The following is a 27,497-nucleotide window of genomic DNA, read 5'->3' on the forward strand; positions in this document are numbered from 1 at the left end:
ATTCACTTAAATATTCCTTTACTGAGCATGTACTATACACAGGACAAGGTTCTAACAGCAGAAATATGATTCAACCTTGTATTCAAGAGCCCTATCTGGTAGAGGAGTCCTTAGATCTATAGATCTATAGTCATAAGATCCACAATGAACATTGTATCTATGTCAGCAGAGGCAAAATATCATAAGGTTTCAAAGGAGACAATGATTATAAACAAATGGAAACATTAAAAAAAAAAGCCTTTATGAGAGACTGGTAGCATTTTGATGGGGCAAGGGAGTGGAAAGGACGTTAAAAGTGGGAATAAGACTAAAGGAAAAGCTCAGAGGAAAGACAAGAGGAGACTGATGTGACATTGTATGGAGCCTTTGATCTAGAATAGGCTAGAACTGCCATAGAATTTACAAAGACATTTTTAGCAGGGGTCACATCCTCAGACATACTTTTGGTACTATCCACTTTCTCTAGATTCTAAATCATTTTGTGATTGATGTTCATACTATGGTCTCACAGGTTATTTGCAGGAATTTATACTGTTTCCCTCTATGACCCAACAAAATCATTTTTTCTAGTGTAAGCTACTTCTTCTCAATGGTTAGAGTTATCACTAAACGTAAAGGAATTTCTGAGTTCACATGCTAATGCTGTTTGGTGAGTTTTCTTTTTAAATTTTAAATAGTTTCTATTTAAAAAATAAAGCGCATATAGTGAAGAAATCACAGAATAAGTCAAGAAGGCTTTTTTTTTTTTAAGCCCCTTCTAATTGCAACTATCTTATCCCTATTTTCATCACATGCTCTGTGTGTGAATTGGGGTGGGGGGAGAGACAATGATTTAAAGTTAACATGTTTTAAAAGACAAAGAGACTCCAAGAGGGGAGAAAATAATACTTTTTCTGTGTAAAGTATGATTCAACGTATTCAAAATTGTGTTCAAAAAAGACACAATTTTATGCATAAAAATTTGTCTTTGCAATCTCAGTTTTTAAAAGGGAATGAAGTTAAAGAATGACTGATGTGTTCTTAGTGCATTTGTATATAGCTATATCTTAATTTTCAGAATGATTCGTGAAGATTCATAAAACAGCTTCAGTGACATCATCAAAAGCTGCCCCTTGACAATTTTTCTAGTCCTTTCCACATTTCCTCTAAAATCTATGATGAAAAGTTCTTCTTCTTTTTAGAGAATTTTGTTCACACAGTGCTAGTGTGACACACATGGAAAAAATAGATGAGAAAGTCCTCTATTCCTTTTTTAAAAAAAATAAACTGCAATCTGGTAATTCTTTACTTTTCTCTGTACCTGCTTCCTCATTCGTCAAGTGAAATGATAATACTTTTGCACTTGGAAAATTTGTGGAAAGACTCTAATTCAGAAATTTTTTTTGTTTTAAAATGTATAGAGGGAGGTAATTATATTAATGATATTTGAAACATAGTGATAATGAACATAATCTCCCCACCACCAGTACAGGAAGTCTCAAATGAGAATTAGACAGTGCCTATTTCAAATTTAAACAATGAAATGGACTCTTAACCTTTCTGATTTCATCTAAAATGCTGCTTCCCATTGTGTGCTTAATTTGATCCCATTGCTTATGACATTTTTGGCTTCAAGGGTGGTTTTACAGTTTGGATGAGCTGCTAAACTTGGCACCGAATATGTTACAAAAATAAAGAGGAAAAAACTATTTATTTCTCCCTAGGATCAAGGGAGTTTGAAAGAGTATGAATATATTATGCTAATATATATGTGTAAATTTATGAAAGAAAATATTTAATATTTATTTGTTTTCAATGTGTTTCTATGTTAAGGAGTGGAGACATCTCATCTTACTAATTTGCTTTGTTAATGTGGAAAAATATTGACTCAACAATGGCCAATATATATAAAAATGGGAACATAAGCAGAACAACAAAGCAAAGGTTTCACATTGAATTTCATATCTATCCACTGAGCTGGCATTCCTCAACTAATCCATTTTAGAAAGCACATACAGTAAGATGTATTTTCCCTGTTTAATCATGAAAACAGAAGTCTTATCGGCCATGCTGCTTTACTCCTACTTAATCTGTAAGATGTTTTCCATCATGTTCTGTTTAATTGTGTATAGATAAACTGAATTTCCAATTAACATACACTGCAGAGCATAAGCCTCATTGGACATGTGCGTTCAAATTATAGAATCACAAGATTGTTCTTCTCTGTGTGGAATCCCTGTGATAGGTATGGATACCTTCTAAAACTCAAATGTACTGCAAACCTGAAGAAAGATGATTCCTTTTCTCCAACAAAAAGATAAAAAAAAATTTCTTTGATAATTTAAGCAAATAAAACGTTAGGAGAATAAATTAAGTAGTCAAAAATGCTTAATATAAAACAGAAACTTTTGGGAGTATATTTATATAATAAAATATTATATGCTAATTTACCTAACTACCTCTTTCCATCAATAGATAATTAGACCCACACTTTATATAGAATATGAAATAACACCAATTTACTAAAATTGTTTGTTTCCCCCAACTTTCACTCCATTATACATTTTTGGGATCTGGCTAAGGAAAAGTTGAGTGGACGTATTTGAGTTCCGTTGGACCGGCTTATGTGGGGTTACTTCTTTGTGGGGTTGTTATTTATGTCAAGGTGTTACAAGCTAGTAAGTGGTAGAGTTAAGATTCAAGTCTGTATGTTTCAAGATGTTAACCTTACCCCTATACTATATGTACGACCTTTCATACCTTTGGTGCGCAATCCCCAGGCTGGCAATATTTATTTATTTATTCATTTAATTTTAATTGACAAATAGCAATTTTATATTGGTGGGTGTAATGTGAAGTTTTGATCTTTGTATACATTGTAGAGATACTCAATCCAGCTAGCATATCCATCATCTTACCAATTTATCACTTTTTGTGCGTGTTGCGAGAATGTTAAAAATGTATCCTTTGAGCAATTTTGAAATACATAATACACTATTATTAACTGTGGTCATCATTCATGTAATTATTATATATATAATCTTACATCTGTGCTATATATACATAACATAACATAACATAACATGTTTTTATGGCAGACACCTAGTAACCACAAAGAAAAAGATTACAGAAGATTCATAAATGAGAAAGAAAAAGAAACAAAACAAAACAAAAAACTTAGCAACACAGAAAACCATCAAACCACAGAGGGAAAAACAAGAGAGGGAAAAATGAAAAAAAAAAAAACATATCTCAAAAACCACCAAAAAACAATTAGCAAAATGTCAGGAGTAAGTTCTAACTTATCAATAATAAACTTGAAGGTAAGTGGATTAAATTATTCCATTAAAAGACAGAATGACTATGAAAGCAAACAAACAAACAAACAAAGCAAGACCCAACTGTATGACTCACCTTACTGCTAAAAACAAACATAAATGGAAAGTGAAGGGATGAGAAAAGGTATTCCATGCAAATAGAAACCGAAAGCAAAGAGGGGTAGCAACATATGCCTGATAAAGTGGACTTTAAGTAGACGATTGTAAAAAGAGGCAAATAAAATTATCATATAATCATAAAGGGATCAACTCAACAAGAGAATATAATAATTGTAAGTGTATATGCATCCAAGCTGGAGCACCCATTATATAAAGCAAATATTAAGAGATCTAAAGAGAGAGAGAGGTAGACTACAATACAATAAGAGAAGGGGACTTCCACACCCAACTTTCAGCAATGGACAGATCATCTAGACAGAAATTCAACAAAGAAACATTGGATTTAAACTGCACTTTATACCAAATGGACCTAGCAGACATCTACAGAACATTTCATCCAACAGCTGCAAAATACACATTAATCTCTACTGCACATGGGACATTCTCCAGGACAGTGAGAATGTCAGGCCACAAAACAGGTCTTAAGAAATTTAAGAAGATCAAGAATTACATCAAGTATTTTTTAGACTACAATGGCATAAGGGTAGAAAGCAACAAGAAAAACTTTGGAAACCTTACAAATACATGAAAATTTAAAACATGCTCCCAAATTATCAAAAGGTCAGTGAATAAATTTAAAGAGAAATTTAAAAATTATTTAAGGTGAGTAAGAATGGAGACACATCATACCAAAATCTATGGAACACAGCTCTAAAAGGGAAGTTCATAGCAACAAACGCCTGTATCAAAAAAGATTTCTGGGGCCAGGCATGATGGCTCATGCTTGTAATCCCAGCACCTTGGGAGGCCAAGGTGGGTGGATCACGAGGTCAGGAGTTGAAGACCAGTCTGGCTAACATAGTGAAACTCTGTCTTTACTAAAAATACAAAAAGTTAGCCAGGCGCGATGGCAGGCGCCTGTAATCCCAGCTATTTGGGAGGCTGAGGCAGGAGAATCGCTTGAACCTGGGAGGTGGAGGTTGCAGTGAGCCGAGGTTGCACCATTGCACTCTAATCAGGGTGACAGTGCAAGGCTCCGTTTCAAAGAAAAAAAAAAAAAGGAAGGAAGGAAGGAAGGAAGGAAAGAAGGAAAGAAAGAAAATCTAACAAGCAACCTAAGTCTAACATGCACCTCAAGAAACTAAAAAAGTAAAAAAAAATTTTGAAATTAAATAAGTCCAAAATTGGTAGACAGCAATAATAAAGGTCAGAGGAGAAATAAATGAAATAGAGACTTAAAAAAAATTCAAAAGATCAAAGAGATGAATAATTGGGTTTTAAAAATATAAATAAAATCAACAAACATTTAGCTAGACTAAAAAAAAAGAGAAAAGACTCAAATAAGAGATTAAACAAATGATAAACAACTGATATCACCAAAACTGATGATAGAGATAGATGATAGATAGATAGATAGATAGATAGATAGATAGACAGATAGATAGATAGATAGATAGCATAGGCATTTGTTGTTGTTGTTGTTTTTTAAGGCAGATATTCTGTCCTTAGCCCTGTGCCAGCATTTGACACTACTTTTTGCCTCCATCTCTGGCTCCAACACTTTATGGAGCTTTATTGAGCTTGCTGCTCATTGTTGCCCTGGCTGTGCACTACACTCTGTAAAATCGACTATCTGCCTTTGCTGGACAAGATATTAGCTCATGATCTTCTCTCAGTCTTAAATGGCTTTGACCAATCACATTGGTACTGGTCTTTGCTAATTGCTTCAGATTTGATAAAACAAAACAAAAAAAGCTAATAACAACAAAGAAAATCCAAAACTCTGAGAACAACTTTAAAAGACTCACCTATTCAAATAATTTTAAAAATTAGTTATAATACTTGAAAACTTGAAATTCTCCCAATTCTTACATCTCCCATATGACAGAATTTGAAAGAAATATTCCCAATTATGACAGCAGTCCTAAATATTTACCTGTCACTGACAATAAAGAGTTGTGATGGTATAAGAAACTTTACTAAACTATCAATAATAAAACATAAATTTTGATGACTCATGCTCTAGTAAAAATGAATTCTTTTATACTCTTTACTGAAAAAGACATTGCAAAATAATTGTCATGTAAAGAGGTAAACAAAGAGTATGTAGGCAAAAAAAAAAAAGAAAAAATATTAGAAAAGGTTGTTAGGTAATTAATAAAAATGGTGTTAGTTTTCTGAGCGTGTCATCTTTTAAAAACATGTAATTAGCAGTGAGATATTTTATCATTTTAAAGAAAAATTTACTCTGTACCTGCTTATATTAATAATGTTATACATTCTGTTACTCAAAGAGAGTTTTCAAAATTGCGATAGATTCTGCCTACACAAAATTTAGATCAGTCCTTGGATAGGTGCTGTTTTATTCACACTGCAGAGAGAAAGAGATAAATGGAGTAATTCTATGTAAATAACTTTTCCAAAGTTATGCAGCTAGGAAGAGGCTGAGCAGAGACATACATAACTCAATAAATATGACTCTAGGTTTTGTGCTATTAACCAGGAATCTGAGACTTATCAATTTTGACTGTACATTCAAATCTCCAGGGCAGCTTAAAAATACCAATGCCTGGGGTCCATCTCTGACCAATGAAATCATAATCTCTTGGAATCTGAACCCTGGTATTTTGTAAAAGCTCCCCAGGTGATTCTAATGTTTAGCCAAGTGTGATACTCACCGCATTAAACCTATCTTATCAACAAAAGGTGTTGGCTTTTGTGATGGAACCTTAAACATTTTTAAGGCAGTTATGCTATATGAGCAGTCTGACTGCAGGAAGCTGTGCCAACAAAATTTTCAAGGAATTTGTAATATCTTCCCTGATTTGCGTCCCTATAGCCCTCTAATCTTCACAGCTGGCATTACTTAGTGTCCATATGTACACTCAGTTCCAGCCAGGTTATGGGAACAACATTGTTCTCAGAAGCCTAAAGAAACAGAGATCGGTGCCATTAGTCACATTGTATCCATTATCTGTAGCCAATCCACTTTTCACTCTCTGCCCTAGTAGTCTACAATCACATTTAGTAATTATTTAGCTTTACACTTGCTTCTACTTGACCAACTGCCCACAATGTATGCTTATTATTTACTTTTCAACATTCTCTTTAATATTTATCAAATTATTTCATATATCATCTTTATGTCATTTTATTTCCTGGATTCTTCATACAAATATGAAAGTGTATATCTCACAAGATAGTTTATCTTTAGTGTATGTGTTGTTCTTTTTGAATTACCTTGCAAATCAAAGATTAGAGTTCATTTTAGATTGGAAGGTAAAGATGAATATTTTAAGTATGTGATGAAAAGCTAGTAAAAATATTGAAAAATGATTAGGAAGAAATGTGTGTTAACTTATAAAATATATATATATTTCATTTATAGGTACAAGGTACAGGTACCTTGCTAGGTAGATCTGCCCTTCTCCACTCTTTGTCAATCGGCACTATGCTAAACATCTTTTTTGCTTTAGATGTGTAGATGTGATTATGTTATACTATTTACAATATCCTACATAAAAGAGGAAGTGACAAACTGAAAAAAAAAAGAAAAAACTTACCAGGATTTAAACTTTTTTTCCCCTCTCAGTATTTAAAAACATGAATGCCACAATCTTCTTTGTGTCCTCATCAACAGCATAATGCTGAGCATATATCAAGATTTCAAAAGATGTAGCTGAACTTGCCACAGTGGTCTGTGATCTTTCCTGTCACCTGGCCCAGGCAGAGGAACTTCTTGCATCATGTCAGGAGCACATGTGGCATCATTGGAGACATTCACGGTAATTCCAGGGTGTGAATTGATATTTACCAGGGCATCATATTCCTGCTGAGCTAGTACATATTTATTTCTCTTTGCTTTTTTACTTCATTTTGATCTCTATTTGACACATTTCTTTCATATTTCATATATACACAAGGCTGGACCATTAGTCTTAAAAACCACATACTAGAAATTCTTGCCAACTTCAATATAGGTATACCACTAACGTGCTTCAGTGCTGAGAGTGTAACAAGCAAAAAGAAAAACCCAGAGTTTTATGCTAATTGAGCTCCTTGTCTTTGGAAGGAAACATCAGGAGCGGGGATAGAATATTTATTTGCAATACCAGACACATGACAAGTACTTAATTATTTTATTGATTATGAATTATATTTTAGCTGGCCTAGTTGGTAACCAATTGACTTAACATCAAAAAGAGAAAAGTAGATGGCAAGTAAGACTCTTAGGGCAAGATATTTAATTAGTTCTACCTCTAAAGAATACCATGCAGCCATAAAAAATGATGAGTTTGTGTCCTTTGTAGGGACGTGGATGAATCTGGAAACCATCACTCTCAGCAAACTGACACAAGAACAGAAAATCAAACACCACATGTTCTCACTCATAGGAGGGTATTGAACAATGAGAACACATGGACACAGGGAGGGGAACATCACACACTGAGGCCTGTTTTGGGGGTGGCTAGGGGAGGGACAGTGGTGGCTGGGGAGGTTGGGGAGAGATAACATGGGGAGAAATGCCAGATATAGGTGATGGGGGGATGGAGGCAGCAAATCACATTGCCATGTATGTACCTATGCAACAATACTGCATGATCTGCACATGTACCCCAGAACCTAAAGTACAATTTACAAAAAGAAAAAAAAAAGATTACTATAAAAATGATAAGCATAAAAGAATAGTTATTTGGTCATGTAATTCATTTGGACATCAGACTGATAGGAGCTGTGTGACATTTATTCGCATCATTTTAATGAAATCAGAGAAAAATTTCTATCTTTTGTTTACTCTTTTTCTTGACATTGTAGTATAACCTTAATGAAATAGAGCATTAAAATATTATTTTAGTTTTCATTATTCCTGGAGTCCCAGAAGAACAGATCAAGATAGGGGCTCTGGAGAAGTGGCCTGGTTCTCAGGGCAGAACAGGCTGGTGAGGTGATGACTGATCATGGAACAGAGGATGATTCGAAAGAGGTAATTCTGAGTTTAAGAGCCAGCATGCAGTCTAATCAGCTTCTTTTCAACTGGCTAGAAAGGGGAACTGGACTCAGGTAGAAGGCAATATGTCAGAGAAAGCATGAAAACCAACCAGACCACGAGTATGAAAGCAAAAGGAAGCACAAAGGGCATGTGCAGATTCCTGGGGCCCCTGGGTCCAATTGTGTCAGGAACCTGCTTATTCAGCTGTGAAATAGAACACTGAAGGGAGCCCAATGAGCTTGAACTTCATGTCTATGGAACAGATCCTTCTTACCATCGCCTTTTCTAGATTAGAAAACAGCAATTTGGGGAGATTTGGTTATTTATGAGATCACCTGGCTAGTAATGGAAATTCTAGTATTATAACTTAAGTCTCCAGATTTTCTCCTCATATTTTCACAGTGATTTGCATATGTCTGTTGTCTCTGTCTTTACTCTTATTCTCATTCCTCCACATTGACCTCAGACTTATTCTTAAAACCAGGATTGATCATAGTAATTCATAATTTAAAACAATTTATGGTTTCCCATCATAAAGTTTAAATTCCTTCACATAGCCGACAAAGTCCTCTGATGGTCTGGCTTTTGCTACCTGTGCAGCCTCCCTTCCTACGCATGCCCCAGACTGTCCTTCTTGATCAAGATCTCTATATCTTTCATCTCGAGCATGGTACCTTGCTTGTTAATAAGGTCATGGAATTATGTGGCTGTAACTATTACTGCACTTGTGGTATTGAAGATAGATATTGTTTGGATGACATTCACTCATCTGAATATTATCTTTCCTTTACAACACAATCTCCAAGAACTTTATGTATATTATCAATGCCTCACAAAATCCTACAGTGTTGCATAGTCATCAAACAACTACTAAAATGAGTAAATGAAAACATAAACTTTATGTTCATTTTTTTCTATGCCTAATATTGTCTCATTGGAGAACATTCATCCTCAAAACTAAGAACTTCACTTGAGAGTTAATCTCTCAGTAATAAACACATTTTTTATCTGGAGGGTTGTATCCCAAATACTCTACATTGAACATAATTCCTGTAAGATGCATTTTTCTCAAGGCAGATTATTAGCTGCTTATATTTTCCCAGGACATATGTGTTCTTAAGAGCCTATCTTAATTGAGCAATTGATTAATTAGCACTTTTCTACTTTCACCAGGGAGTGAGAATTTAGAGGGTATTACTGTGCTAATAAGCTCACACCTTTCCTATTTTAAACTGTTTTCAATTTTGGGAATACAAATCCCTAAGACAAGAAAAATAAATTTGAAATCTTTTCACTCATGCAAAATGCAAAGTAGGTCACCCCACCTGTTTCTACTTGACTAGCACATCTGCTGAGGAGCAAGACATTTTCCTCTCATGTTTCTGTTTCAAATCTGTAATGTATTTGTTGGGGAATTTAATATCATATTATATCAACTAGCAAAGAGCACTAAGTCACAGACAGATTAAAAAAGAGCTAAAAGTTCTTAGTCCATTTTGTTCTGCTATGACAGAACACCTGAGACTCTTATTTATTTATTTATTTATTTATTTTTGAGATGGAGTCTTGCTCTGTCACCCAGGCTGGAGTTCAGTGGCACGATTTAAGCTCACTGCAACTTCTGTCTCCCAAGTTCAGGTGATTCTCCTCCCTCAGCCTCCCGAGTAGCTGGGACTATAGAGCATCCCACCACGCCCAGCTAACTCTTGTATTTTTATTAGAGACAGGGTTTCATCATGTTGGCAAGAATGGTCTCCATCTCTTGACCTCCTGATCTGTCCTCCTCCACCTCCCAAAGTGCTAGGATTACAGGGTTGAGCCATCGTGCCCGGCCGAGAGACTCTAATTTATAATGAACAGGACTTTACTGGCTCAGAGTTCTGCAAGCTGGGAAGTCTAAGGTGTAAGGTGAGGCACTTGCAGTTTTGGTGTCTGGTAAGGCTGTTCTCTTATTCCAAGATGGCACCTTGCACATGCATTCCAACATGGCAGAAGGTGCAAAGGTAAGAAAGAGTCCGCTCCCGAAAATTCTCTGCCCTCATGTCCTAGACCACCTCCCATTAAAACCCACTTCCCTACACTGTTTCATTGGATCTTAAGTTTTCAACATATGAATTTGGGGGGGCCACATGTAATTATAGCAAGGCCCAAGCCTCCTTTCCTTATTTGACAATTCTCAAATGTATGTATGCTCATGAATAAACAATAACCAACTGTTCTAATTTCTATTATGATTTTTAAAAAAATTTGTTCTAGATATCACTCTTTAAGATAACCGCTCTCTAGGACAGCCCTGACTGGAAGAATGTTAGGTTTAGCTGAGTGTGTCAGATGAGACATTATGAGGATGTGAACCCAAAATGCATAAAACAGAAGAAATTTGTCATTGACAGGTACCAGAGAGGTTATAGGTGTTTATGGGAGACTGAGGGGAAGTCTAGAAGTGACAGAGAATTCAACCAGCAGGTGGGAAGAGAGACAGACAGGAACCCGTGGGAGGGTGTTATCCCTTAAAATTCCCTGCAGGTTTGTGGATTGTATATATTTAGAATACAAACAAACAAATATATATATAAATCACATATAAAGAAAACACACATGTAGGGGGAACTTATTTGTATGACTCTTGTGTTGACAACTGGGTTTTATTGTGGTCAGCAATTGTGGAATGTGTAGGGTTTGGTGTATGGAATGAGGAAGAAACAGTATATCACAAACAACCACTCAGGGAGGTAAAGTTTTAGCTAGGTCAGAGGTGATGGGATACAATTGGGTTTCCAACATCTTCTGTCAAGCTTAAAAATGGATGCCAAAGGCAGCAATTACACAAATAAATTTATGGCACCAATTGAAGATGGCACTATACATGTGGTGAAGAGTTGCCTGTTCATAGATAACTCTTACATTTAAGAAAAATTAAGTGGAGATACACTTTTACAAAATTAGTCTTCTGAAACTTGACAAAACACACAGAATGATAGATAATTTATCTAACAGAACCAGTGCTTCTCAGAAGAAAAGCTCTGCCATGGAATGGGTTTTCTTTAATGGATTTATAATGAACTGCAGGTGATGGTGTAGGGCTATGCTGAATTATGAAGTTATTAATGATATTGGAGGAAAAAGCAAGTCATCAGCAAGGAAGTTTAATATGCCTTGACTTTAATAAAATGTTTCCATATCTACAAAAATAGAATTCTGTACATTTTAAGTGGAGAAAAGGTAAAAAAGTATTAAATATATTTAGTATGCAAATAAATAAATACAGATAAATGACATACAAATGTAATAGGTAAATAAATGTATAGGGCATAAAATTGTACTACAAAACTGACATTTCATCTATGTTTATAAAACTCACTTTAAAGAGGTAAAAATAACATTCCCTAAAATGTTCCTTTAAAAGAGCTATTTATAAGTCACAAAGTTAACTTAAAATTATTATATTTATTATTGACTGACATACATGTATTACTTCCTTAGACTTCATTTTTTTTCTCAAAAATGAGTGGTTAGATATAATTGCCTGTTAAAAGGTTAATATTTCACTTTCGTCTTATGCACTACTTCTTTTTTTTACTCTGTAATACTGTAAGTGAAACTTGGGAATCGGAGAAGACTCCTCCCAAAATTTTAAGACATTAAGTAGTAAACTAGCCACAAAAGGACTTACATCAGAAATCTGTGGAAAGCATCTTAAATGACAGAGTATCATCCAGGTCAAAAGTTGGAAGAGCAGGAAGAGAAAATCTAGTTATGGTATGTGTATCTGAAACAAAGATGTTATATATGTAAAGATATAATGTGTTTACTACTGTACATGTTGCTCAGGGAAAAAAAAGATAGTTATGGACCTAGAGTATGTCATTTTAACCCAGCACTTTCAAGGGGAATAGATGCTAAATGCACACAATCGAAGAGAACCACATTCTATTTGAAAGTAGAAGTCTCAAAATGACACTTGTAATTTCATGCTGTTGGTAGACCATTTCATGGTTCTTGTTGCGATTCCTTTCTCACAAGGAACCATCAGAGGAAGCATTCTCCTTCCCATGTTTATTTCCCAAAGGAGCTGACCAAAGCGGAAGTTGCTGTGCCTAAAACTTTGGCATTTATTAGAGTCTATTAATTGCCTTATGAATTTATGTGTTTATAAAGATATGTGTTGTGAATTTTTTAATTGACTTTCTGGCTTAACTATAAGATTCATTTGGATGTGGTTAATATAAAGCAATCTGAAACTACTCAACTCTGGGTGATCAAGGCACTCAAAACATCTGAGTCTGAAATGCTCAAGAAATAATTATGTATCAAGGTCTATTCATAATTCTTGTATCATCCTATAATAAGCTGCTTGAGCAGCAGTAAACTCCCTAGATCATATCTTTATCTCATCTTATTCTAGGTGGAATAATCAAAATAAAATAAAAAGAAATTCCATCAATCATAATGTTTTAGAAAAATTTTTCCACTCTGCCTTGAAAATAAACATAAAATTAGGTAAAATTCAGTATAGTAAAAATTATATGTAGAGGCAGTCACTGTAACCTTCTGTACTGGAACCTAACCACAAAATTGTATTAACACACCCTGGCACCAGTTCTTATATCATGCTTCCTTTCTTATTAGTTCTTAAAGCAATAATCATGGAGACATTGACAAGGAAACTTTACAAAATATAATATTTCTTTCCCATAATTAATGGGCATGTTTTGAATGAATGGACCTTGAGCCAACTTCTCAATAGAGCAGCCTAGTGCCTCTTAAAGAGGAACAATTTTTCTACCAGATGACATTTGGCAACATCTGGAGGCATTTTTGTTTGTTACAACTGGAGTAAGGGGTGCTATTAGCATCTAGTTGCTAGAGGCCAGAGGTGCTGCTAAATATCCCATGTGCAGGACAGCACCCACACAAAAAGAATTATCTTGTCTAAAATATTGGCAGGTGTGGTGGCTTATGCCTGTAATCCCAGCACTTTGAGGGGCCGAGGTGGGTGGATCAACTGAGGTCAGGAGTTCGAGATCAGCCTGGCCAATATTGTGAAACCTCATCTCTACTAAAAATAGAAAAATTAGCTGGGTGTGGTGGTGCATCTCTGTAATCCCAGCTACTTGGAAGACTGAGGCAGGAGAATCACTTGAACTGGGGAGGCAGAGGTGGCAGTGAGCCAAGATTGTGCCACTGCACTCCAGCCTGGGTGACAGAGTGGCAGAGTGAGACTTTGTTTCAGAAAAAAAAATAAATACATACATACATACATATATATATGTATATATATCACTAAAGTTGAGAAGCTGTGGCTTAGATAATTGAATTATTTAAATACAGTGGTAATTGTTTAAAGATATGGAAATTAAATCAAAATAAGCTTATAGAACATTTTTTTTTCTTACAGCAATGACTAAATAGAATATAAGAAGTGGTTTGAATCAATTTTGTGAATAGTTTTTTATAGTTATTTACTTAAAATGTTTTTTAATATTGCTTTACTTTTATGTGTCAATTAATAAAAACTTCAAAATGAAAGATTTCATGAAGCATTACTAACTAATCAGACAGCTGAGAAATGCTCACACATAGATCAGGTTGACTCTTCTGTAAATCTCATTTTCATGCCCTTTTCTCCACCAGCGGAGCCAATGACTTTTCTTGATATTACTCAAATATCTTCTCCCTTCTTTTTATAAGTATTCTTGTTAAGTAGACAGTGATTCCCAACCTGATTATGACATTATTTTGTTTATTTTGTTAGTTACTATATTCGAATGTCTAGTAATTAATAAGAAAACTATATAAAAAAAAAGGCAGAACTCTTACACAGGAAGCCATCCTCAGGCGAGTTACAGTGCATAAATGGTCCAGCCCTCTGCACAGTGTAACGGAGTAGCCTGTGTTACCCCACGTCATCCCGATAATAACTCGGCTCCGTATTCATGAGTTTCAAGCTATTCATATAGAATATCCATGCCCCTTCCATTCAGAGAACATCATATGATTCAATGAGCAATATGATTACTGAGCACACTGTAGAATATTGTGTACTAACAACTCAATCGTCTTATGCTCATAGACAAAAGTTAGTCTTCTCTGTTGTTTGTCCATTTATTCAACAAATAAATGGAAGTGCTATTTATTCATTGAGCATCTCCACAAAAGCAGTCACTTTCGTATACATTTCCTTTTTTAATTTGAATACTGCCCTGAGAGATATTTGTATTGATGTTTTGCTGTAAACTAGGGCTTTAAGCTCAGCAATTTATAAATGTCCTCAAGGCTTAAGGAGACTATTATACTACATTTGTTCTCCCAGATGTATTCTCCATATTTCTTTGCCTTGCCCTCTTTCCTGAGGATCTGAATTCTACAGATCCCATCACCCAAATTCTTTTTCCGTCTCATTTCTGGTTGAGTTCAGCCACTGGAAGGCTCCAGCAGATCAGATGGTGGGAAGAGAAACTGTGTGAGATATTTATTCCCTTTGCTCTCTCCCTGCCTTGTAATGCTTCTGGCCATTGTTGTGCTTCCCAACAATTACATGTCCTGTTGGGGTCCCTTTCCCAGGACCCCAAGTTCTCTCAAGGTTCTAGTTATACCACTTACTTCCTCTCATCTCCTTTTCTGCTCTAAGGATAAAAATGACTTCCTGGTGTTGTTGATTACTAATGCCTCAGAGTTCTCTGATTCCCTTGATTATGACCTTACCTCTATGAATCACCTCCTCATTAAACATTTTAGTGTCTGCCATGATCAAGAAGACAGATAGATTGGTAATGTCAGGATTAAAACCCAGGTTCTCTCTGACTTCAAAACCTGAGCTCTGCCTCCTATTCCACCTTGGTGCTTAGCTGTGCCAATGTGTAAAGATGGATTGGGAGAGTGAGCATAACCCTTGCTCTCAAGTAACTTCCAGTTTCTCTGAGCTGACCCGCACTAAGCTACTACAAAAAATTAAGTAAATGCAACAATAAAGGCATTAAACCCTTATTAGAAATAAACCAAAAATATCCTGTATTCCTAAAAATGAAGAGTAATAAATGTTACACATTGGTCTTTAAAGATTGAATATTAAAATTTTACACAGCAGTGGGTCCTGAGAAACTACCAAGACTCACTTCCTTTCTTAATAGAAGGAAACTGGGACTCCCTAGGGAAGTACAGGAACTGGGTAACTTCCACAAGGTGTATTCGTGGCCAAACGGGGACTGGTACCCAACTCTTTTAATTGCTAGCCAAGTCTTCATTCGTCTCTACTAAATAATTCATATAGGCTCCTAAAAGAGTGCCAAGAGAGCATCTCGAACATCAAGTGATATTCTATACACACTCTGCATATATTAATCAACCAATAGTAATTTCTCTACTTGAAGAATATCGGAATGCAAAAATGAAAATATAGCCATATATCCATCTCTCAAGAAAATCCTACAAAATAGAGAATATGTAAGTATACTAAATATGTGCAGAGCAGAATTAAGTTAATCTAGCCAGAGCCCTAAAAACTGTAAACTTTTCCCAAGGAACTTTTTTCCAACTTAATCTAAATCTTGACTGTTTTGAGATTTCTTTTCCTCATTTAAAAACAGTTAGAGCTAACACATCTGCATGATAACAGAAAGAGATGCTATCAAATGCTCAGTGTGTCAGCATTTGTAATCTGCTTTTGGCCAGTGGGAGGTGAAGTGGTTTATTTCAAGTTGAGAACTTAGGTGAAAACCCCATTTTGTTTGTTTTATTCAAAATAGCTTTCACACAGATACAAAGCCATCAAAGCACCAAGCAATTCATTGCTGCTACCTACTGTTGTTTATGTTTTATGTAGAGTAGTACTGATACTAGGATTTAAATGTTTAATGTTGCTTAGTTTATGTATTCAAAAATTTCAGATAACCTCAAATCATTTATTATAGATTTATTTAAATTGAGATCATTTTAGTAACTAACAAACAAAAGATAAAGTCTGCCACAAGGGGAGTTTGAACAAGCCCTCTGGTCTAAGTCAGAAGGGGTTTCTTTGCTAATTTTGTGCATACTAGACTAGCCTGTGAACAAAGTGCAAAAGCAGGATGGAGGATGTTACTATTCCATTAGCTTACTTTATTTTTCATTTTACATTTTAAGTAAGCCCAACCAAAAATATTTAGTTTCTGGCTTCTCCTTTTACATGGAAGTAATTTGTCATTGGAACAGAATTCAGGTGATCCAGAAATTCTCAGATGTGTCACCTTATTATCTTTTTCTTCCTATCCTTTCCTCTAAACTAAAACGTATGTCTTCACACAAGTGCACAGGAGATTTTTTTCAAAGACTGTTTTCCACTGATGGTTTCCAGCCACACCAGAGGTCTAAGTACCAAAATTTCTTAGGAAATGCTGCCCTTATCACATTTTCTGGCAGGGAGCTGAAAGGCAGGCAATAGACAGCATACAGAAAATTTTGTTCTTCCATGATTTCCCTTATGATTCTAAACGGACCAAGATTTAAGACAAAAATCCAAACCATGTCCAGCATCATTTTGCATGCATATTCTTCATACACATACTGGTTCATAGGCTTTTCCCAGCAGAAACTATCAATCCATGATGAATCAATTCACTCTGATAAGATGGATAAGTCCCTAGTAGGTGCCAGAGCTTGTGTAACTTGCTGCATATAAAAAGACAAATAAAACCGCCACTTAGCTTGAAAAGATTGTCTAAGGAGAGAGAGATAGACAAATGTCTTGAGAATTAATGGGGAGAGAGAATGATAATAATGATGACAACCAAATATACAAAAGTGTTTCTGTATTGTACAACATGCTAAGAGCCTATGGGCATTATCTCATTTAATCATTGCTGTTTGAATTTTTCAGATAAGGAAGTTAACGTTTAAGAAAGCTAATTCAATTCACCCAGTAAAATAAGGGCACAAAAGAGTCCAGCCAGAATTCAAATCTAGGAAAGCTTGATTATGTTCCCCAAACAAGGATACCCTTCTAATACTACTGTCATTCAATCCTCCCAATCAAGAAGGTAACATTGATAAGAAAGTCTCATCCAATTCATAGACACATTTCATATTTCATCACCTGCTCTAATAATGCCTCTTCTTTCCTCTCACAAACATTTCTAATTCAAAAACTTAATCCTTAAAACATGTGCTCTTAAACTGTGAATGGAGAAGTTGAGTCGAGTAAAAATGATTTTTTTATCTTGCTATACAACATGAGCGCTAAGGTATATTTCAAAGATACTTCAAGTTTTAAAGAGATATCTGTACATCCACGTTCATCGCAGCATTATTCACAATAGCCAAGGATGAAAGCATCCCAAGTGCCTGTGAACAGAGGGATAGATAAGTTACACATGGTTTATACATACAGCAGATTAGTCAGTCTTAAATAGGAAGGAAATTCTAACACATCAAATTGTTTATTACAGAGTAATTTAAATTAAGATCATTTTAATAACTAACAAGCAACAGACAACGTCTACCACAGGGGAGTTTGAACAAGTCGGGTGTTCAAACTCATAAGGGTTCATCAGTAGATGAACTTTGAGAACATGATACTAAGTGAAATAACCCAGTCACACACAGACAAATAGTGTATGACTCCATTTGTGTGAGGTATACATAGCAGTCAACTCACAGAAACAAAAAGTAGAATGGTGGTTGGCAGGGGAGATGGGGAGGGAGATAAAGTTGTTTAATGGATATATAGTTTCAATTTTACAAGATTATAAAGATCTAGAGAATGGTTGCCAAACAATGTGATTATCCTTAACTCTACTGAAAATGCTTAAAATGGGAAATTTCATTATGTGTAATTTGCCTCAATTAAAAGAAAAAAGTGTCAAAAATACTTAGAAATTAGGGCTAAGAAAGGATTAGAGTAGGATGAGTCCTTCTGGTGAGGACAATAAAGGATGAACCAATTTGATCTTTTCCAATACTGCATTAAGATGGCATTACTGATACCTGTGACATGAGAATATTACACCCACAGTGATTTATTAAAAGTCTGGTTGTAGTGATGCACAAGTTTAATACTTATAATTGGGCTCTTCCTTATTGTGTTGATAAGACACAAACAATATGGACCCAGATACGGAATAAAATCAGAAATATACCTACCAATTATATGCATTACATGTATCTTCTCATTCTATAATCTTCTCATTTAGTATAAATTCTAAAATAAATATAATTTATGTTACAGAGTAAGGGAGTAAAAACATATGAGCTATATGTTCAAAATAGGTAAAACTGATGGAAATTGTTGCTGCATCTAAATCAGCCTGCTGTACCACACCACTCTTTCCATACAGAACTTTTTCAGGTTATAATACTATTTAGTGTAGAAGAAACGATTAGACTTAAATACATTTGTTTAAACAAACTGAGTCCATTGTATTGACTGCCTTTTCTCTTATCACTCTTTCCTCTGAGTAAACCATAAGTGTAAGGTCCATAGCGAGAGAGAAAAAGAGCAAACTTTAATAACAGGCTGCCATTGTTATGCTGATGCCTGTGCTGGAATATGTTTCTACCTATTCCCCAGTATTTTTAGTGAGGTTTTTAGTGAATTTTTGAAAGAGGTGAGACAATAAGGAAATTAAACTACATGGGTTAGTACTTATGTTGATTTTGACTAAGGTTGTTGGAAGAACAGCAGGTAAGTACTGTAACTGGATGTTCTCTCTAGCACACACACACCCATGAGAGTGTTCCCTAATCTTTCGTCTGTGACATAAACCCTTCTCATCTTCTTCCTAGCCTTTCCACTCAGTGGAGTTAACCAATTACTCTTTCTTATTACTCCAAGTACACTTCCTCTGATTTGCATGTATTATTTTCATGATAATCTAATTAGCATAAAACCGAGCATCTTATCTACAGTATAACCAAATATGGTGCATGTGTATTTTCACTGTTATTGAGATGTTAATTCTATTTGGTTCAATTCTCACTATGTTTTCAGCTCTTTATTTTTCTGACTACAGAAATACAAACATTTCAGAGTTTCCACCTTCTTATTTAGTCTGTTTATTCTCAAAATTTTATTTACTTGTGTGTTTTCCTGAACTCAATGGCTTTTCATATTCTATTTCCATTAAGAAATCTTGATAATGTATACTTCTTCAATATAAAGGATCACCCTTCTAATCAGGACTGCCCACTCGGCTTATCAACTAATTTTCTATTTACAGATAGATGTATAATCTTGAGAACTACACAGAACTTGAAGACAGCAGGCATCCTGAATATTATTACCTGCCACAGGCATTACAAATGCTAGATAGGATGAATCAGCAGAGGGGTAAAAAGAGTTTCCCAAAAGCTCATGACATGGTCTTTTTAAAGTGATTTATCCTTTTTAAAGTGTTTTACTACCTAACATTTTTTCTTATACAAATAATCTACAATTAACACTGCCCCAAGCTATTTTCCTATAAGTTTATACATTTCCAAACAGTGATCCATTTGGTATGCCAGCCATATTTACGGATGCATAAGCAAGTAACTGAAAAACCACCGTTCTTTAGACCAGATTGTTCCTTTGAATAAAAAAAAAGACCATGAATAGAAAATATCTGTTTGCTCATAAAGAAGCAGTGTTAAAGTAATTAAATATAAATTATCATTCCATAATTTTGTCAAAGGATACATCTATCTTGGTTCTGATAATATTTAAAGTCCCAGATTCCAAATTCCCCACGTCCTTTAGTATTTTCTTTTTTTTTCTTTTTTTTTTAATTGCATTTTAGGTTTTGGGGTACATGTGATGTACATGCAAGATTGTTGCATAGGTACACACATGGCAGTGTGGTTTGCTGCTTTCCGTCCCCTTTGAAGATAGAATTTTTTTTTAAGAATTGTTTAATGAAAAAGATTAAATTTATGACATAAAAAATTTTGTATTATCTTAAACAAGCTTGTTCAAGGCTTTGAATGCAAATCTGCTCTTAGTCCCTTAGCATGTAACCCAGAGAGACATAAATAGCAGTGGTGTATTTCATTTTCAGGCCCCGTCATAGCTCTGCCTCGTTAAGGTAATGCTCTGGACGTTGACAGGAGGCTTTAAATCTTTGGTGGGCTTATGAACTGCAACAGGGAACTTTCCATGATGTCCAGGATCCCAGAAGTGAGACGCCAGTGGCTAATCTCTGAGTTACTGGGCTCCTTTAACCTGCTCTCTTCACACTTGTTTCCATATTTCATCTTCTCTGAGCTGAGTTTGCTTTTTGATTTTGGTTAAGTGTGAGAAAATCAGTATGACACATGGAAGGAATTCAAGCTGTTCTGTACCAAATGGTAAATATCTACCAGTATTTATTTTGTTTGCCATAGTAAATTCCCCAACGTGCCATTTTTTAGTGTGCCGAATAAGCCTTATCACACACGAGTTTAAGTAATAGCAGATCCAATATTCCCTTACAGAGGACAAAGAAAGGGCCTCCATGTTTGATTTTTATGTTCATGTCAACATAGTTCTGGCATATAGCACACTGAAAGAAAAAGTACTTTAAACATAGTGCCTACTGCAAAGGTCATAGCTTTGCTAGTGCTTCCATGGTTAGAGATGCGGCTGAGACCCTTAAACTGACAGCAGCTGTGAGTGACGTAAGGAGCATCTGAACTTGGAGCCAGAGATTCTCAACTCCAGTTGTGACTCTGCCAGCTTGTTACCCCAGGTTACCAACAGCTTCTCACAACCTGAGTTGCTGCAACAGTAAAGTCAATATAAGGCAGACCTCAAAGGATTTAATCAGGAATAAGTAAGATTATGAATAAAAATGTGTTCGCAGGGTAAAGAGCATCTTATTGGGGGTTATGATCCTTCTGTTACAAGGTTGTAGTATTTTTTGGCTACTTAACATCAGTAAATTATGTCATCGCTTTCCTATTGATTTTTAACTTCTTAACAGATTTTTTGTATCTGACTTGATGCCAAAAATCCAACTGGGAACTAAACTATTTAGTCAATAATCTGGATTGCATAGCACATACACATATTATTACTTATATACAAAATAGCTACACTTCTGACAGAGTTTTAAATTGCTTTTTAGCAATATGGAGAACCAAACCAAGAAGCTTTTTGTAAACTGTAACTTGTAACCTCAGCAATCTAGGAGTTAAGTTATCAGACACAAAAATTATGTGGAGTTTTATACCAGAGTACTTTTTAAAAAACTAAGCACAAATGATTCAAAGTCTTTGTTCAAATACATAGCCACCATTGTCTCTCTATACATGTGTTTAAATATAGATATACTATTGAAATAGAACTAAAACTATAAATATGAGATAATATGCATTTTAAAAAATGAATACATACACGTATGTACTGAATATAGATGATTACATACACATATGCATTGTATGTATACATGAATATATATACATAAATATTGTATGTACACTCATATATGCCATATGCACACACACATCTACATGAGACCAGTGCCAGGTCTATATTCCAGAGCAATTGTGTTGGAATACGTAGGGTGGAGCTGCAGCACTAGTGCATATTAAAAGCTTCCAAGTAATTTTCACAAGCACTAGGAACTACTGCTCCACATCTATATCTGAAGTCCTCTGTGTAGCATGTATTAAAAAAAAGAAGGTAAATTAGAATTTATATCACTCTTTCTGGAAAAAAAATGTTGACTACACAAGCTTTCTAAATCAAAACATTTAAGGAATAATATACAGAGTATGAACTAGAAACTTAAAAAGCAGAGGCAACTCGGCATCTGGCTTTTGAACAATGACCTGTTTGCTTAATAGCACTCCAGAGTATTTTCATGTTCTTCTGTCTCCCTAACTACACTTCAGTAATTAGTAAATATTACAGTCATGCTGAGATTTGCTGCCTGGTCCAGTAGTCAATCATTCAAACTTCTGTAAGAAAAAACAAGCATGTTAATGCATTTTCATGCATTTATGTGATTTGTAGTTTCATAAATGTTGTTCTAACCCTATTCCTCACAGTTGGCAAAACAGGAATGCAGTAATTCTTTTATTTCAACACATAGTTCATCATTAATCTTGGGCTTCTATTATAAAAGACTGCACCCATGAAACTAATCATCCACTTTTTTATTCCTTTTCTTTTTTCCCTGTGTCATTGCTAAATTCAAGAAACTGAAATACCAATTTCCATAACAATCTGAAATTCTTTACTTTGACAGAACATGCAAAGTTAGGTTTTGCAGAGTTTTCTTTTACTCAAGTTAGAAAGACTCAACAATGCTGGACCACTTCCCTTCTACTGCTTTGAAGGAGACTAATTTTATGGAACAGAAGATGTGGTATGAGAGGACTATTTAATTCCCAGCTCTTTCACTTAGGGGTCTAGCCTGGCCTGAGCTAGTCACTGAAATGTCTCTAGGCCTCAGTTTCCTCACATAAGATGAAATGATTAGTATTAATAATACCAACATTATATATTACTATTATAATTATGTGATACAATCTAATACATATATTTGAGTCAGAAAACGTTTTGAGTGAAGTTATGAATACTCATACAAGACACGTATATGGATCATTTTTTACCCTTTCTTTCTCTAACTTAAATGTGGCTTGGTGGCTGGGACTCTGGATTGAATACATGGATAAAAGCTTATAATTATTTTAGCCCCTGCCAATCAGTTTTACTCTTTGCATTTAGTTTATAAGATGGAACATCTCGAAAAGGCAGGAGTGATGTTATTTACCATGTGGTGACAGTGCTCAGCACAGCACCTGGCATGTGGGAAGCCCCATGAATGCCAACTAACTACATACATAAAAATCATTTGTCTATGATACCTTTAGTTTTTTTCCAAGTTTAAAAGGTGCTAAACTTGGCCAGGCGTGGTAGCTCATGCCTCTAATCCCAGCACTTTGGGAGGCTGGGGCAGGTGGATCACCTGAGGTCAGGAGTTCAAGACCAGCCTCGCCAACGTAGTGAACTCCCTTCTCTACTAAAAATATTTTAAAAATTAGCTGGATATGGTGGCGCATGCCTGTAATCTCAGCTACTTGGGAAGCTAGGGCAGGAGAATCATTTGAATCTGGGAGATGAAGGTTGCAGTGAGCCGAGATCGTACCATTGCACTCCAGCCTGGGTGACAGAACAAGACTCTGTCGCAAAAAAGAAAAAAAAAAGTGCAAAACTCTGATCAATAATTTGGAATTTCAAACTTTTTAGTTTGAAATCTGCATGATGACAACCAACACGTTAACACATATTCAATCACTAATTCATTTTGATTTTCCTATTTAAGTGGGAATTAGCATTCATTAGTAGTTCTAAGTCTTTTAAAATATAAAGACAACAGAAACCTTAACTAGCCGATGCCCTGATGTTTACTCTGGAAAGAACAGCTTCTCACTCTGCCCTCTCCTTGCCTCCTTTCTCCTGCCCCATACCTGCAACATATACCCCATCACTATCTCCCAGACCTCTGAAGCTTACACAGTCCCAGAAAGGGTCCGTGTGTGTGGAGTCATGGCTCACACAGGCTCCCTTGCACTCCAAAATCACTGTGAAGGTTAGAACAGTGGCATGAGAAGATGATGAAAGCTTAGCGTCCCAGACACTAAACATGAATCCCTAAAACTGTCAGTAATACTTGGAGTCGTCTAGTATGTGGCTATGAGAAAGAACAGAGGTTCTTGAAAAGAAAACATGTATAATTAAAGGATCTTATGCAACACAAACCCTCTCTGATCCTGGTCTTTCTACAGTACCTCTGGCCTCAATTATTTCTGAAATAAGAATTCAGAAAGGAAAAGAAACCTTGTTTATGCTTAATGTTCTTTCCCTCTCATTTGTTTGTTGGCTTTACTGATGTTAGAAAAGTTTCTTTCTATAAACACTTATCCTTAGGAATCTAATTAAATCATAAATTAAATAATTAAAAAGACTCTGCAGTGTAAGTGACTAATGAAATATTATCTATGAGACAAGATAGAATGTATCTTTATACATTCTATGTATTGCTCTGACAAGTCTGAAATGTAAAAAGAAGGCTTTGAAAGAGATCAGCTGGCAAAAGTACTTAAAATAATGTTGCTGTCAGATAAAATTAAGTTTTAACTGTATAATGGGGACAATTTTAATCCCAGGATGAGCTAGGTATCTTTGGAAACTCCATTTGTTATTCCAGATAAGTGAAAAGTTTTATTCCCCTGATTCTCCCAGGGCATATTCTGAAGTACTTGTAAGAATAGTTTATATCTGATTATTGTCTTGAAAATAGAAGTAAATAGAAATTTTGGACTGCATACCTTATTAACTATTAAAAATTATGAAATAGTTTGGCAAAGTCCATGAAAGGATGGTCAATGAGAGAGGACTGATTTAATGTGCCAGATCTTGAATACACATAGACTTTAGATATACCTTATCTAAGATTTTAAGAGTCAAAAAAGATCTTTTCCTAAATGGTTCTTTATGAATGTTCTCAAATGAAACTCCCTTTCTCAAATCTGTTTGAATCTTTTCTAAAAATGATAAAACAAACAAAACATGAAAACCAGCAGAGATTTCTCTCACTGTCTAGTAAAATATAGGAGTTGCTTTTAGATTGCTATAATAATCTCATTTTCTGTTTGTATTAAGCACTCATAAAGGACAAGCTAAGCAAAGGCTAACTGGGAATATTGATGAGTAGGAAATATGCCTAGAGATCTGGGTCTCTGGGATGATATCTGATAACTAGAATACGTAAGCAACATACAGTGAAATCATCAGCATGCAGAAAATTGAGAGCTACCTGTGAAAACTGTAATTGGGACAGTGGGCAAAACAGAGGGGTTCATTCAAAAGAACAGACTCTTATTGGTAATTATAAAAACCACCAAAAAAGCACTTGATGTAACATCATCTGCAAAGTATTTTGGGATTCAACATCGTAGATCAATCATTTATTCATTAATACTTTTGACTAAAATAGATATTTTTGAAATAAAAAGGGAGTAAAGTATTTGTATAAAAAGCTGGCCTCGGTTGTAGTATTAATATAAGCTATCTACTGGCATCGGACAGTATCACCAGAGAATGACACAAAGTTACTGGGAGAGATATCATGATGACACACTTACTGCTATGACAGTTGGAATTATGTAAAAATCCTAGCCCTAAGCTTGTTATGGACCTAAGCTTGGTAACATGTATCCTATTTTATTTAAGGGGTTGATTAAATGTTAAAGAAATCAAAATAGTCACGAGGAGCTTGTAATTCCTAAATAGGTGACATTCTTATTATCTCATCATCTGCTCAAACAAAAACTTGTTTTGAGAACATCACAGTGGATATTTTATGTACCTCAGATGACTTGAAATTTTCCCTTTTAGATACAGAACATCAAATAGCATTATAAGGATGCAATTTGTACCCTAATCTTTAAAATGAGTATAAGCATGTCCAACTGTAATTGAAAAAACCTAAGCAAGCAATAACACCAAGTTTTAACTTCTAAAGTAATTTTGTAGAAACGGCATGGATTGCTCAAATTCTCCTGACTTTAATAACTCAAACTGGCTTTTTCTTTCAGATATATTTTGTTCTGAGCATGAGTTTGGAGTCAAAGTACTTTAGCTCTAAGCATTATTCCACTATTTACTATGTGATTTGACTTCATTGTGCCGCAGTTTCCACATCTGTAAAATGGGAATAGTATTGGTACCTGTTGGGAGATAATTGTCTAGAAGTCTTATTTTTCTGCATGTCTTTTGAGAGGCATTGACTATCTTTGTTGTGGATCATATTTTTAAGGATATATGAATGGATAAGTGCCCTGGAAAATAGAGATAGTCTGTTCCTCCCAAGAAATGATGCTTATTATTGCCCACTGTAGTTTTGATTTCCTTAAACTCAGAGTTCCTATCCTGTCATTCTACCCATTGTATGGACAAATATAACCTGATTTTTTCACTTTATTCTATAGGAAGTGGAGCTGAGAGAACTGACACAAGAAAATGCAGATACTTTGGAAACTGCTACTACTGTGTGCATTAAAACTATCCTTGGTCTCTGATTCAAGAGTCTCATGTATGCATTCTGCTAACATACATGAAGCTGCAATAGACTAATTTGTTAGCCCTAAAGTAGGATAAAATCTCAGACCTTTCACAGTTCTTGCAGTACCTGTTTCATAATGTTATCTTGAGGATTAAGTTAAATAAAATACATAAAGTGCTTACAACAATATCTGGTATATAAAACTCCCAGATTATATTAGCCAGTATGATTAACTACATATAATTGCCATCAACTATTTCAAGATGTAAAGCTAAAGCTCTTGGACTGTTGGAGAATTCCAATTTCACTGGTGCTGAGTGATGAAAGATCAGACCAAAGAATCAGTGAGGTGTCTCATGACAGTGTATATTTTCTCTCTGATGGTGCAAGAGGTGGTTTATATAATTAAGAATTTTTGACCATCTTGGATAGTCACTTTAAATATCCAAATTATTTATTCCATATCAAATTACATAAATGATTGCTGAAGTGTATCATATTCTGCAAACGATTTGTTATATCAATATTTGTTTCTGTCAAAACCATTGCCTACTATTGAGGGTCAGCATTATACTGGTGTAGTTTTCATCATCATGTAGTTCATCTCACTGTCCTGTGAAAATTGGTTTTGGTTGGTTGTTTTATCAAAGTGCCATAAAGCAAAGAATTAGTGTTTACTTCATCATTATGAAGGGTGTTATATAAACGCATTCAAAGACAACTTTGCTCAGAAAGATTGTTTAAACAATCTCTCATGGTTCCTATCCAGCCTCAACTTGACTATTAGAGTCAGTGGCAAAAAAAATGCCTTTGGAGTTATGTAAAATTAATTAAATTATCCTATCAGATAAATTGATTGCACTGAACTTCTATTGCATTCTAAGCCATCAATTGAAGCATATATAAGACACAGCCTATGTATACACAGCTTTGCCAATTGCATAAAGAATTAAATGGATCACATAATTTTCGAGAATCCAATGAATGGAGTTGAGACTGGCTGATAGGGTCAAGGGCTAGATATAAATTTATGGCAAGTTTTCTACTGCTATTATCTAGGGAGTGTAAAAAAGATAAAATTACTTCCCC

At 35.1% G+C, this 27,497-nt stretch overlaps 1 long non-coding RNA gene across 1 annotated transcript; it reads right to left on the reverse strand.

Moving 5' to 3' along the window:
* Positions 1-16,303: 16,303 nt before the first annotated feature.
* LOC141584079 (uncharacterized) lies at positions 16,304-21,715 on the reverse strand. Its single transcript, XR_012517027.1, has 2 exons — positions 18,523-21,715; positions 16,304-17,724 (listed from the first exon to the last, which is right to left on the reverse strand). It is a non-coding gene; the product is annotated as an uncharacterized LOC141584079 (long non-coding RNA).
* Positions 21,716-27,497: the final 5,782 nt, after the last annotated feature.

Source organism: Saimiri boliviensis, chromosome 3, assembly GCF_048565385.1.
Source record: "Saimiri boliviensis isolate mSaiBol1 chromosome 3, mSaiBol1.pri, whole genome shotgun sequence".
NCBI lineage: Eukaryota > Metazoa > Chordata > Mammalia > Primates > Cebidae > Saimiri > Saimiri boliviensis.